Genomic DNA, 13,149 nt, shown 5'->3' with positions numbered 1-13,149 from the left:
CTGTGGAGCCTGATGTTGGGCTCAAACTCAGGAACTGTGGGATCATGACCTGAGCCCAAATCAGGAGTCAGATGCTTAACCAACTGAGCCCCCCAGATGCCCTTGATTGGTTTCTATATTTGGTAAAACATAGTGTGGAAGGAAGGTAGAGTGTAGTTCAGATGAAACCACCATTTTCATGTCTTACCAGAACTATGATAATTTCTGGAAAGGAAAGAGAATCTGTGATTTCAATACAATCCTAAAACATTTGCTCTTCAAATCGGGACATAATATGTGGGTTTTAACCCAACTCCTTTGAGGAAATATCTATTGAAATACTAGCAAATATTGATCACATAATATTATTATTGTTATTATTATTGAATTTAATAAATGCTAGGCACTTAACAAGGTTACCATGAGTATGTCTTCCTGAATACTCATGGACAAACAGGGAAGAGAATCCGTGTGAGTTAGAGAGGGTGGCAGTTTCATGGGAAGGAGGAATATCCATAGACTATAGAGATTTGGGGAGTGGTCCACTATAATTCAAAGGCATAGCCCCATAAAAATAGAACAGATCCAAGGAAATGATGCTGAAGATAATAGAGTAACTTCCTTACTTGGTTGTCAAGGAAGGAGTAAAGTCAAAGTGGCCAATGGAGGCTTAAACCATCATTCCCATTTTATAGATGAGAAATTGAAATCATGGAAATGAAGTAACTCTCTGAGGGAGAAGTAAATAGTAGAGCAAGAATTTACAAATCTATTTACCATGTAGATTTTCTCTATCATACCAAACTACCTCCAAGAGTCAATTCTATACATACTATTTTTCTAGTAAGTTCCATTTTAAGTCCCCAAGGCTTTGGCAACAACGAATCAATCTCACTAATAAACATGCTATTGCCTCTCCTGAAAGTAACTATGTAAGAATTTATAATTTATATTACATCTGACAACACAGATGTGAGTGCAAAATTGCAAAAAATCAGGATTGCTGAAACCATCAACGTTGCACAGAACTGTAGATGGCCTTGATGATAAAATCAGTAATTAGACAAATGTGGTTAGAAAATGTTGATCTTCCATAAAGTAGCAAACGAAATGTCAGTATGTGTTCTGTCTGATTTTCAAAAGAATTTGAGATCGTATCGGTAAATCTACAAAAGCCAACTACAAGATTCTCGAGATTCCATTTAGGGAAGAACAAAGCCAAATATGGACTTCCAGTCCACTTACTCCTTAAGAAACTTCCCTCCATTGTGGATTTTCTTTGCATGGGAACTTCCATTCTGTTTGCTAACATCTTTGCTTGATACCTGCATCTGTCATGTATCAATCTAAAAACCGTGGACCACTACGGGAGCACTAAGTCTGCTAACGTGAAAAACAGGCAAAGAGGCCGTGGAGTCAGATGCCTGGGACAGTTGTTTTGTTATTTACCAATAGAGTGGTGAGGGGGGAAATGGCGGGTGGGGGCCAAAGAAGAGAATCTAATGACGTTTACAGAGAATTCTAGAAGGTAGCAACTTGACATGCTTTATACAGCTTATATCAGAGAAGATTGATATATTTATACTTTGCAATATACTTTGGATCCATAACATTGTGCTCTAAGATAAAAAGTTGGTGATGACAACATACTTAACTGACACTAGGGTTGCATCCAAGTTTCATGGGACCTGAAATTTATATAATTTGGATAGCCAACGATAAGGGGGAGAGAGCACACCCAGAGTTAGAAATAAAAACACAGGTATCGGGACTTGGAAGGACCTTGTGTAAATGCGGGGCCTTGAAACTTAAAGTCTCTGACAGATACACAGAAATGTTTTTGAGATTAAACTTTTATTCTAAAAGGAAACTTTAAAACATTTTAAAGTAGGGAATTTAGTAGTAAAGGCCCTAGAAGAAACCAGATTCTGTAAGTAAATGGCACTTTGACCTCATTGGTTTGAAATCCATTTTGCTCTAGGATACCTAGCCCTCAAGTTGAACATACTGGAGTAATCCTGCCCTGTTTCCGTGAGTAGAACCTCTAATTTGCCAACTGCGGATGATGGCATTAAGTGATGATTCCATACTTGTGGTCTGACATAGGATGAAATACCATGTAGCAAACTAAAGCTATGTCGCTGATATGTTACATAATTCTTCATTAATCCTTTTCGAATGGTTTACACAGTGTCACTTCAATAAATAAAACATATCTCTAATTTGACGAGAGTTGGGTTTTATTTCATTCTTCATGTTTTTCCTATACTTTTTAGTTGTTAGTTCTTCCCTTATGATTTGTTCAGGTTTTCTATACTTTCTTCAATAAGCAGGTGTCATTATTTATTTTACAATACATTATTAATGAATAGAATATTGTTATTTATTTTGTAAATGCAAAATTTTTAACGTTGAGACAATGGTGAAAAGTGAGCGAACTGTCAATCCTTTAACCCAAAATAAATGAAGACAAATTATTCTCATGAAATGGTATAAGTAGAATGTCTGTTGAATCAACAGTGCATTATAACCTCAAAGAAAATTTGCAATATTGTGTCTCTGCACAAGTAAAATCTTGGTAACATATGTGAAAGCATTCACAATTTTCTTGGTGTGAAAAAAACTACAACTGTCCTATTTTTATTGCCTGTATGCAATAAAAATACAACTTCTCCTTAACTGACTGACACACATAAATTTGCTGTATGTTAAAAAAGAGAGATTAAACCAGAATCTACTCCGCTTTTATCTTATATGCTCCCAGCCATTTGTGACACTCCCACAGTAAAGGTTTCTAGTCAATTATGTAAGTTTGAAGTTATCTTTTTTTTTTTTAATACCATTTAACCTCGATTTAGTATTTAGCAATCTGGTTCACATGAGCTTCTAGTTTATCCAGTGGCTTAATCTGTAGAACAATAAAACCACAGGTTGCTTTTGGCATACAATAGATTCTAATGAATGAATAACAAAGCTATGGCATGGATTAAGCACTAAATATTCAAATATAAAAAGTGCAACAGTTTAGAATATACTTTATATGTTTAAGGAGAAACAGTAAAACACTGTGCAAGATATTCTCTCTTCTGTCACTCTATTTGTGAAACTTTTGTAAAGCATAAATGCATATCAAGTTTTATTGGGAAACATTTAAAAAGAAGACATATTAATGTATGTCATTTGCATATATGCCTTATGCCTATTCCTCCAACCCCTTTCAAAACATAAAATAGAATAAGTAATCAAAAGCTAAACGTAAAGAAATGTAATACAGATGACAAGGTGTTAATATTTATAATATGGAAAGTCCTCTTTGATAACAAATGAACAAATTAAAGAAAAAAAGTGGATAAAAAGTTAGATAAGAATCCAAGTCTGCAAGGCTCACTATGAGAGCCGGTGGCCATTGGTGGCCGTTTACATTTTAATTGATTAAAATTTGGGCACCTAGGTGGCTCAGTCGGTTGAGAGTCAGACTGCGGCTCAGGTCATGATCTCATGCAGTGTTCGTGGGTTCAAGCCCCGAGTCAGGCTCTGTGCTGACAGCTCGGAGCCTGGAGCCTGCTTCGGATTCTGTGTCTCCCTCTTTCTCTCTACCGTCCCCCGTTCATGCTCTGTCTCTCTCTGTCTCAAAAATAAATAAACATTAAAAAAACAATTAAACATAAATAAATAAAATGATTAAAATTAAAAAAAAATTAAAAATTCAGTTTCTCAGTCACGTTGCTGCATTTCAAAAGATGTTTCTGGCATCTGAAAATTTTATTGAAGAGTGCTGTTTCAAATTGTCAGTTTATACAAGAGCAAATGCAAATGTCCAACTGGCCGACACAAACCAATGTCCCCATTCGCAAGGAGTGCAGGCAGCAGTGATCTGGGAGGTGGGCACCACGCTGGCGAAACTTGAGAAAAACAAGAATATTCCCTCTGCTTGGGATCAATTTGTTCTCACCGTTCCCAGAGAACTATGCATCAATGCATCATTTTTATTTATTTATTTTCATTTTTATTTAAAACATTTTAACGTTTATTTATTTTTGAGACACAGAGACAGAGACCGAGCATGAGCAGGGGAGGGGCAGAGAGAGGGGGAGACACAGAATCTGAAGCAGGCTCCAGGCTCTAAGCCATCAGCCCAGAGCCTGATGCAGGGCTCGAACCCACAGACTGCGAGATCATGACCTGAGCCGAAGTGGGACGCTTAACCAACTTAACCCAGGTGCCTCTCAATGCATCATTTTTAAATGCAAAATAATATTTACTTACTACGTGCTTCATAACATGTATGTGCCACGTATAAATCTCAACAGTGCTATCAACTCTGGCAAACTCTCCCGCAGAAATAAAAGTCCAAGAACAAATGACAAAAGTGTGCAGGTGTTTATGAAGGCCTTGCATGTGATGTCCCCTCCCCCCAAACAAGAAAGGAAAAGACACAAAAGCAAAACCTAAAATCAAAGAGTGCCCATCAGAAGAGAAGTGGCTGAATATATCCCACTGTGCTCACATCTTGAAATATTCTCCAGCCATTGAAAATAAGTTAAAACATCACAAGTTGACTTGGAGTGGTGCCCACAAGGAGCTCTGAGTGTAAAAGGAACAATTGAGAAAAAATGTACACGGGATGAACCCGTTTTTAGCAAAGCAAAATGAGAAGCGATACATGTATGCACATACACACAATATACATGTCAGTTTATGCGTATGCATGCGTGAATATGTGAACACAGAAAAGGAGGAAGATTCTGTGCCAGGCCACTCCCCTGGCTAACATGTGGAGGTCAGCTTGGAGATTGTGATATAGGAAAAGGGACAGTTGAGCATAAAGGCACTTAAAAAGAAATAGGGGTGATATTTCACGCAGCCACATGCAATTATATATGCCTAGATATGTGTGAAGACATTAAGACAATTTAAAACAAAATTCATGCTTTCGAAAGCCAGGGAATATTTAAATTATCCAGATCGAATTTTAATGCACATTTCTCTTTCAAAACACCCAGATACGATTTTTTCTTGCAGCTTATTGCTTAATTGCTTTATTTAAGTGCCAGTCAGGCTTTCTGTTGTTTACATAAAGATTTATTTCACACATCTGAGTAAAAGCATAATTTTATTTAAGTAATCGTGATTAGGAGAATTAACACACTAGAGAAGTACTTCCAATAGAAATAAATACAAGGCAGTTTGTGAGAGTCACATGGGTGATTTAAAACTTTCCGATTGCCATATTCAAAAAGTGAATGTAGGGTTGGGGCACCTGGGTGGCTAGTCGGTTGAGGGTCTGACTTAGGCCCAGGTCATGATCTTGCAGTCTGTGAGTTCGAGCCCCGTGTCGGGCTCTGTGCTGACAGCTCAGAGCCTGGAGCCTGCTTTGGATTCTGTGTCCCCCTCTCTCCCTGCCCCTCCCCTGCTCTCGTTCTGTCTCTTTCTCCCTGTCCCTCTAAAGAGTAAATAAACATTCAAAAGAATTTTTTTAAAGTGAATGTAGGGCGCCTAAGCAGCTCAGTCTGTTAAGCATTCAAATCTTTGTTTCAGCTCAGGTCATGATCTCGCGGTTCGTGGGATCAAGCCCCGTGTCTGGCTCTATGCTGACAGGGCAGAGTCAGCTTGGGATTTTCTCTCACTCTCTCTCTGCCTCTCTCTCTCTCTCTCAAAAACAAATAAGTAAATATAGTTTTAAAAAAACTTGGAAAAATAAATAAAAATAAAACGTGAATGGAAACAGGTGAATTTGAGTAATTGGAGTAATTAATAACTTCAGCAATATGTTTTGTTTAACCCCAAATATCCAAAACGTCATTATGTCAGTAAGTAGTTAGTATGCAAGTTATTGAAATACTCTACATTGTTATTTTATACTAAGCCTTTGAAACCCCGGGTTGATTTTACACTTTGAGCACTTGGCCGTTTGCTCAGCCACATCCCCATCGGTAGCTGGGGCACAGGACAGATCTGTACTAGTCAGCTGGCAAAAAGAAGAGGTCATCAAACACTGGCTCACGAAACAGAGTCATTTAGAACCCTCAGATTTTTTTCTGTTCATTGGCACACTGCACAGAAGTGACAAAGAGCGTCTCCAGAATAAAAACCTGGCCAGTGTTTCACAAATGGTTTCCTTTTCTCCCCAGTTCTCGTGTGATGCGCTTGGTACGTTGAAGGCACACGGCCGGATGATGGGACCGAACACATATCGTGCAATGACCGCCGTGAGTTTAGCTGACATCTGTCATTTCATATGTCGAGAAACAGTGTTATTTTCCCCTCTTGGAACTCTTGCAGTCCAAGTCTCTCAACTGTCAAACGCACCACACAACAATGGCAACTGTCGTCACCATGTGGGCAAAGCTAAAATTCTTTCATGAGGATCCGCGAGGACGTTTTTCCTTAGTGCCTGCAAAGCGACCCTCCTCTGTGCAAGTGGTAATTTTAGGAAGAGGGGTGTAATGGAGAAGAGTGTGCGTGCAGTGCCTCTGTGCTTCCTGTAGGCTGTGAACTTTCTCCTTTAACTAAGCCATTCATTCTAATCATCTGGAGAACTTCCATTTCTTAAAATGCAGAATCTTAAGCCACTCCAAACTCCTGGATTTAAGATATTCCCAGTGGGTAGGTAGGTGCCCACGGTTTCACTTAAAAAAAAAAAAAAAAGCTCATGTCAAGACTCTGAAGTGATAATCTCGACTCGGTTTTGATGAACCCTGTTTTAGAGCCTCTCGCGTCCATCTATGGCCTGCGGGCATCTCAGCGCCTAAGCTGTAAACAGTTGGCTCCTGTGTCTTAGTGTTCAGTGTTCATTCCAAACTGGATCCATTGTTTTAAAATCCCACCGTTATTTTCCTCTCACCTTGAAAATGAACTCGGCTCACCTAATGCTGACCCGCAGCACATTTTCCGTCTGAGTTTTTCAACAGAGAAAATCCTGAGAGGTATTCATGTGTCTTTGTGAAACATCCTTACAAATGCACAACTTGAAGCCTCGTGGCCCCAGGCGGTTCATTTGCCTGCAGAGAAGATGAGTAATGTTACAAGAGGAATGCAAATAAAAAGTCTCTGCTGCGAAAAACAGGATTTTGGAGCAAAACAATTCATCGTGCAAGCCCATTTGTCATGTGGCTAAACACACCCATTTTTCCCATTTCTCAGTGTTTTGTATCCACAACCACGCCCACTGCTGTGTGCCCTTAGAATTCTCCTAGAAAGCAGAAGTTCTATTTTCTATTTGTGATAGTACAGAAGTAGGGGATATGGCAGGATAGAATACAAGAGGAGTCCCAGGGCCCTGGAAAGAAATCCGGGGGGGGGGGGGGAGGGCGGGGGGAGGTGCAGGTAGCCAATATCCTGATGCCCAGAGTTGGGGGGGGGGGTGCGCATTCAACAACTGAGACAACATTGAGATCCCGCTTTTAGGATTGTGGATAGCAGCTTCCTGTCGGCCGGCACTTACCAACCTGGGGGACAGAGTCCAAAGGAAGCTGAGGCTTGCAACACAGGCCAGCGGCCGCCTGCTTTTGCGCCTCCCCCCGCCCCCCAACTTCTCCCTCTGTCAGACGTGTGCAGGACAGTGTGGACTGCATGGTTTAGAGAGAGAAAAAAAAGCAAACAACTCAATTCTTCACAAATGGAAAATGGACAAATTATGTCCTCAGACTGCGGAGTACAATATAGCAATGAAAATAGACACAGTATTTCTGTCACTTAAGAGCAGATCAAAGGGGGCGCCTGGGTGGCTCAGCTGGTTAAGCATCAGACTCTGGATTTGGGCTCAGGTCATGATCTCATGGTTCATGAGTTCGAGCCCTGCATTGGGCTCTGCGCTGGCAGCAGGGAGCCTCCTTGGGATTCCCTCTCTCCCTGTCTCTCTGCCCCTCCCCCGCCTCTCCAAATAAATAAATAAGCATTAAAACAATTTTATAGATCAGATCAAAGTGAATGATATATACCTTAGAGATTGAATAGACAGTAAATTACAAAAGAAAACACAGAAATGGCTAACATGAAACTGAGATTAGAGGTTACCTCTGGGTGATGAGTAATGGAAGAGAGAAGAATTCAGAAGACACCAAAAACACTGCTCATTTTCAATTTCTTAAACTGCACGGGAGACATCAGTATACTACTTAATATTATTTTTAACTGCGTGTGTGTATATGTGTTATATACAAGTCAAATACAGTCACATATATACTTATGACATTTTATAAATATATTTATGAATTTTATATACGACATTTAAAAATAAATTAAAAAATTAAGATCATGGACTTTGCATGATTAGAAATTTGAGTTTGCATTCCAACTGAGCCACATTCCAGGTATGATCCTGAGCACTTGTGAACCAGTGTCAGCCCACTCTTTCCACTTTCTAAAATGGGAAGAATACTTAATTTAAAATTTTTTTTTTTAACGTTTATTTATTTTTGAGACAGAGAGAGACAGAGCATGAACGGGGGAGGGTCAGAGAGAGAGGGAGACACAGAATCTGAAACAGGCTCCAGGCTCTGAGCCATTAGCACAGAGCCCGACGTGGGGCTTGAACTCACGAACCGCGAGATCATGACCTGAGCCGAAGTCGGACACTTAACCGACTGAGCCACCCAGGTGCCCCAAGAATACTTAATTTAAAGGGAAATAGTCAGTTAAAACATTTTTTATTTCTAACACTCTCTCATTTCCTTAAAAAAATGTTTAACATGAAAAAAGTCAGGCTTGGTAGTGTACTGATAAAGAGTCCTGGGGTGCCTGGGTGGCTCAGTTGGTTAAGTGTCTGACTTAAGTGTCTGACTCCGGCTCAGGTCATGATCTCACAGTTCATGAGTTCGAGCCCTGCGTTGGGCTCTGTGCTGACAGCTCAGAGCCGGGAGCCTGCTTCGGATTTTGTGTCTCCCTCTCTCTCTCTGCCCCTCCCCAGCTTGTGAGCACGCTCTCTCTGTTGTCATCTCTGCATAATTTAAGCTTTGTTGATATTGTTATTGTGAAAGGGATTTCACTTAGATGGAAAATGTTCACTGGTCCCTAAATTAAGACCTTAGAAGAAGTCGAATCGAGACTGCAGTCTCTAACATTTCCGGCAATCCGTTCTTCAAATTTTTGAAATAGAATTCAGTCAAAGAGCAGCCTTTGCCAAAGTGGAACTTCAAACACGTAGATTCTGTTCATGTATAGAACTTAGAGGTAATATTTCTTCATGGATTCGGATGTAAGCGGGACACACACAAGTTTTGCGTGATTCACTGGATATTAAATGGCTAATTACAATAAAATCGGTTGTGTTCGTAGTTTCTGTGACTTTTCATGTTTTTCTCTTCCTCACATCAGATATTTCATGAGGCAGCTTACTCTTACCTCTCTCCAACACAAAGTGAGCAACCACATAGGCAGCTAGACTTTCTGTCTACGGGGAAGGTCGGCCTCATCACTGCCTTTCTGCTACTTTCCTGACAAGGCGTAACCAAGTGGCAGTCCGCTGCCCATTGAGTGTGGCTTCTGCACAGGCCCCTGTTTTCATTCCTCCTGAGGACACCGGTCTGCATCCAAGCCACCGGCTCACGTGGACTTATTTGGACCTTGCGGACCGGATCACACCCGATCTCTTACAAACCATTTCCCGCATGATTAGGGATGGCTGTTGAGCACGCCCAGTCTTCAGGTGTTGGGGTCAGATGCCATCCGTTCATGATGGGCAGTGGTTATGTAAAGTCTGAAGAGACATGCATTCAGTCTCTGCTGGGTCTCAGGAGAAGCCAGGAGCAGTTTCCCTAGTGGAGCATCGTTATATGTGCAATGGCAGGAACCTTTCTCTAGACGTTGAGAAGTCTGTGTTGGTATTATTGGAGACTTCCAGAAGCAAGTCCATCTCCCCTAAACGCCTCAATTACCATCGGGTATTCTGGCTTTTAAGGCCCACATGCTAGAGAAGCTCCAGCAGCCTGGACCTGACGGAAAGTCTCTATCTTCTCTTGTCCTGGGCCTCACTCAAAATAGCTATTCAATGGGACATGTAGCACGTAGATCAACCCAGCCCCCAAAATATACTACATGCTGACTACAGAGGTAAAAAGGACCGACATATATACTGTGCCACATTTGAGTGCAATGTATAGCATTTTATCTCCCACTTCAGAAGGGTAGGCACACATTCCAGATCCTTGGACATTCAGAGCGATGGGCTTCTGAATTTTCAGGGGGTGTATCCCACATACTCTGCCACACGTGTCTGCTGGTAAAGGCATTTTAGTGTTTTGCCACCACCTGCTCATCAGGTTCAATTAGCGTGATTTCATCAATACAACAGAGTAGTGAGATGTTCTGTAGTGAAAATATTTGCAGACTACATTAGGGTGACTTCAGTGGGTCCTTGCCAAGTAGTAGAAAGAAAATGGTATTTTTCACATCAAAGGCAGAGTTAAAGGACCAATGTTGATTTGCTATGTTGATTAGAGAATGAGCAATACAGGAAAACAAAGGAGATCTTAATACATGAATGCATGAGGGCAAAAATCTAATGAGATAGAAAGTAGAGATTGAAGAGAGTAGTAAATAAACCCAAAAGCTGACTTAAAAAAAGTTAATATGCAAAATATATAAATTTCTGTCTAATGTAAAAGAAGAGAGTCAAAATTTTGAATTTTGAAAATTTTGGAAAAGAATGAAGTAAAAAAAAGATAGCAAGGGGCGCCTGGGTGGCTCAGTCGGTTGAACATCCGACTTCGGCTCAGGTCTTGATCTCATGGTCCGTGAGTTCGAGCCCCGCGTCAGGCTCTGTGCTGACAGCTCAGAGCCTGGAGCCTGCTTCAGATTCTGTGTCTCCCTCTCTCTCTGACCCTGCCCCATTCATGCTCTGTCTCTCTCTATCTCAAAATAAATAAATAAATAAATAAACAAACATTAAAAAAAAAAGATAGCAAGAGGAAATAATTTAAAAGAATCATAAAAGTCACGGCTTTGGACATTATTTCCCATGATTTCCTTATTTGCTGCAGATTAAGTTTACTATGTGAAAAAAAAAGAATCATAATAGAATAACTTTTTTTTAAAAAAAAAGGTTTTATGTTTAAGTCATCCCTGCACCCGACGTGGGGCTCGAACTCACAACCCCGCAATCAAGAGTCACCTGCTCTACTGACTGAGGCAGCCAGGTTTCCCTAGAATGACATTCTTAAAACTGTTACTGATCTATGTTTTAATCTGGGTGAAATACTTTAGTGGAAATATATGATTTTCTAAGATGATTCTAGGAATGATAGGAAATATAAAGAGCCCAATTTTAATGAAATAAATAGGAGAAAATGTCACTATTTTACTTAAATATAAAGCATTGGGTTCCCCGGGTATGCACAGCGTTAAACAGTATACAGTGAGCCTTCTTCTGAGGCCTGTAGTGCTCACAACTAAAGCCAGTGCCGTTGCTTTTGTTTACATTGTGCTAAAAACATGTTAGTCTACCTCGATATTATCAATACACATTTTCAGCTTTATCAATATGCATGTTTATCAAGAACAGATTTTGGATCTTAAAATGTTCTTCCAGGACTAATGAAGATCTTTTATTTTTCACTTTAGATCTGCAAACATGATGCATGATTTAATACATTTCTTAATTCTAAAAAAAAGAAAAAAGAAAAAAAGAAAACTTGTATGTTTTGGATTCACCCAAATTTAGTCATGTTCTGTTATTCTTTTAAAGCTTTTGCTGGATTCTATGTGCTAACAGTTAGGATTTTTGTTTCCTATTTATAAAGGGATTGGTCTGAAAATAGCTTTTTGGACTCATCTTTTCATTTGTTTTTTATTTTTTTTAATGTTTATTTATTTTTGAGAGACAGAGAGAGATCAAGTGCGAGCAGGGGAGGGACAGAGAGGGAGGGAGGCACAGAATTTGAAGCAGGCTCCAGGCTCTGAGCCGTCAGCACAAAGCCCGATGTGGGGCTTGAACCCACAAACCGTGAGATCATGACCTGAGCTGAAGTTGAATGCTTAACCGACTGAGCCCCCCAGGTGCCCCTTTTCATTTTTATTATTTATAGTTATTTTCCTTCAAAGAAGTTAGCCGCTTTTGTTCTCTTATATAATCTTAGTAGTGCTGCCCACCTCTTTAAAGCCATGCTTCATTGAAATCCTTTGGTTGAATAGATTCATACTCATCTATTATATTCATAAGGAAGCTTAGTGTTACTTTTCCAGATCACACATAGAATTTGATCTAAAACTTCTGATACAAAAAAAAGTAAAAAACAAATAAAACTTTTGATTCAAATATGCCAGGATTGGCTACAACATTTGTAAGACCCAGTGTGGAGTAAAACTGTGGGCCCTTTGCTCAAAAACCACCAGAAACGTTAAGATGATACAACAGAGTATTGCACGAAGCACGGGGCTCTCCTGACTGCAGGGCCCTGTGACTGCAAGCATCAGACATCCATTGGCCAGCAATGGCAACCCAACACAACTCTTTCATAAAACCAGGGATGTGGAGCCAGAAGGGACCTGGAAACGATATCTTAAGTTCATAGAAACTCATGCTTTCAAAAAGTCTTGCTTTGTTGCATTATGTGGGGGTAGAAGGTAGGAGTGGGGGAGGGTTGACAGCAGTCCTAAACATTCTAGACTCAAGTTCCAGGCATTACCCTGCCATACCTACCTCTGGTTTTGCTGGGTATATCCTCCTCCTCGGTTGGCAACATATTATTGATGGAACCACTTGTATGTGGGAAAGAACATTCAACAGCCTGCTATTAATGCTACATGGACTTAGAAGATGTTCCTACTCTTCCCACTGGTGTTGTGTTTACCACCCATCACGAAGTTGTTTTCAGACCTTATGGAATTTAGGTTCCGGTACTCGTGATCTCTTTAAAAATGACCACAGAGCTATTCTTGAGAACTAAGTAGTGTCACAACACCGATGCTGCCCTGCCAGGCAAATCAACAGTTAAAGCCAGTAAATGTAAAAGGTGGGTGTGAGGGTTTTAAGGGAAAAGCTTAATAACAGCTCTTAATTCATGAGCTGCAGAATGAGAGCCACTCCAAAATGGCCAAATTAGGTCGTCAAAAATGGCTGGCCGTGACAAGCATCAGGAATATGGTGGTTTATTCCCAGTGAGCAAGGATTTTTTTTTTTCTCACTAAGTTCTGTTTTCTATTTATTATGCAGAACTATGGCATAAATGTCCA

Source organism: Prionailurus bengalensis, chromosome A1 (assembly GCF_016509475.1).
Source record: "Prionailurus bengalensis isolate Pbe53 chromosome A1, Fcat_Pben_1.1_paternal_pri, whole genome shotgun sequence".
Classification (NCBI taxonomy): domain Eukaryota; kingdom Metazoa; phylum Chordata; class Mammalia; order Carnivora; family Felidae; genus Prionailurus; species Prionailurus bengalensis.
Note: the sequence above shows the minus strand (reverse complement) of the source record.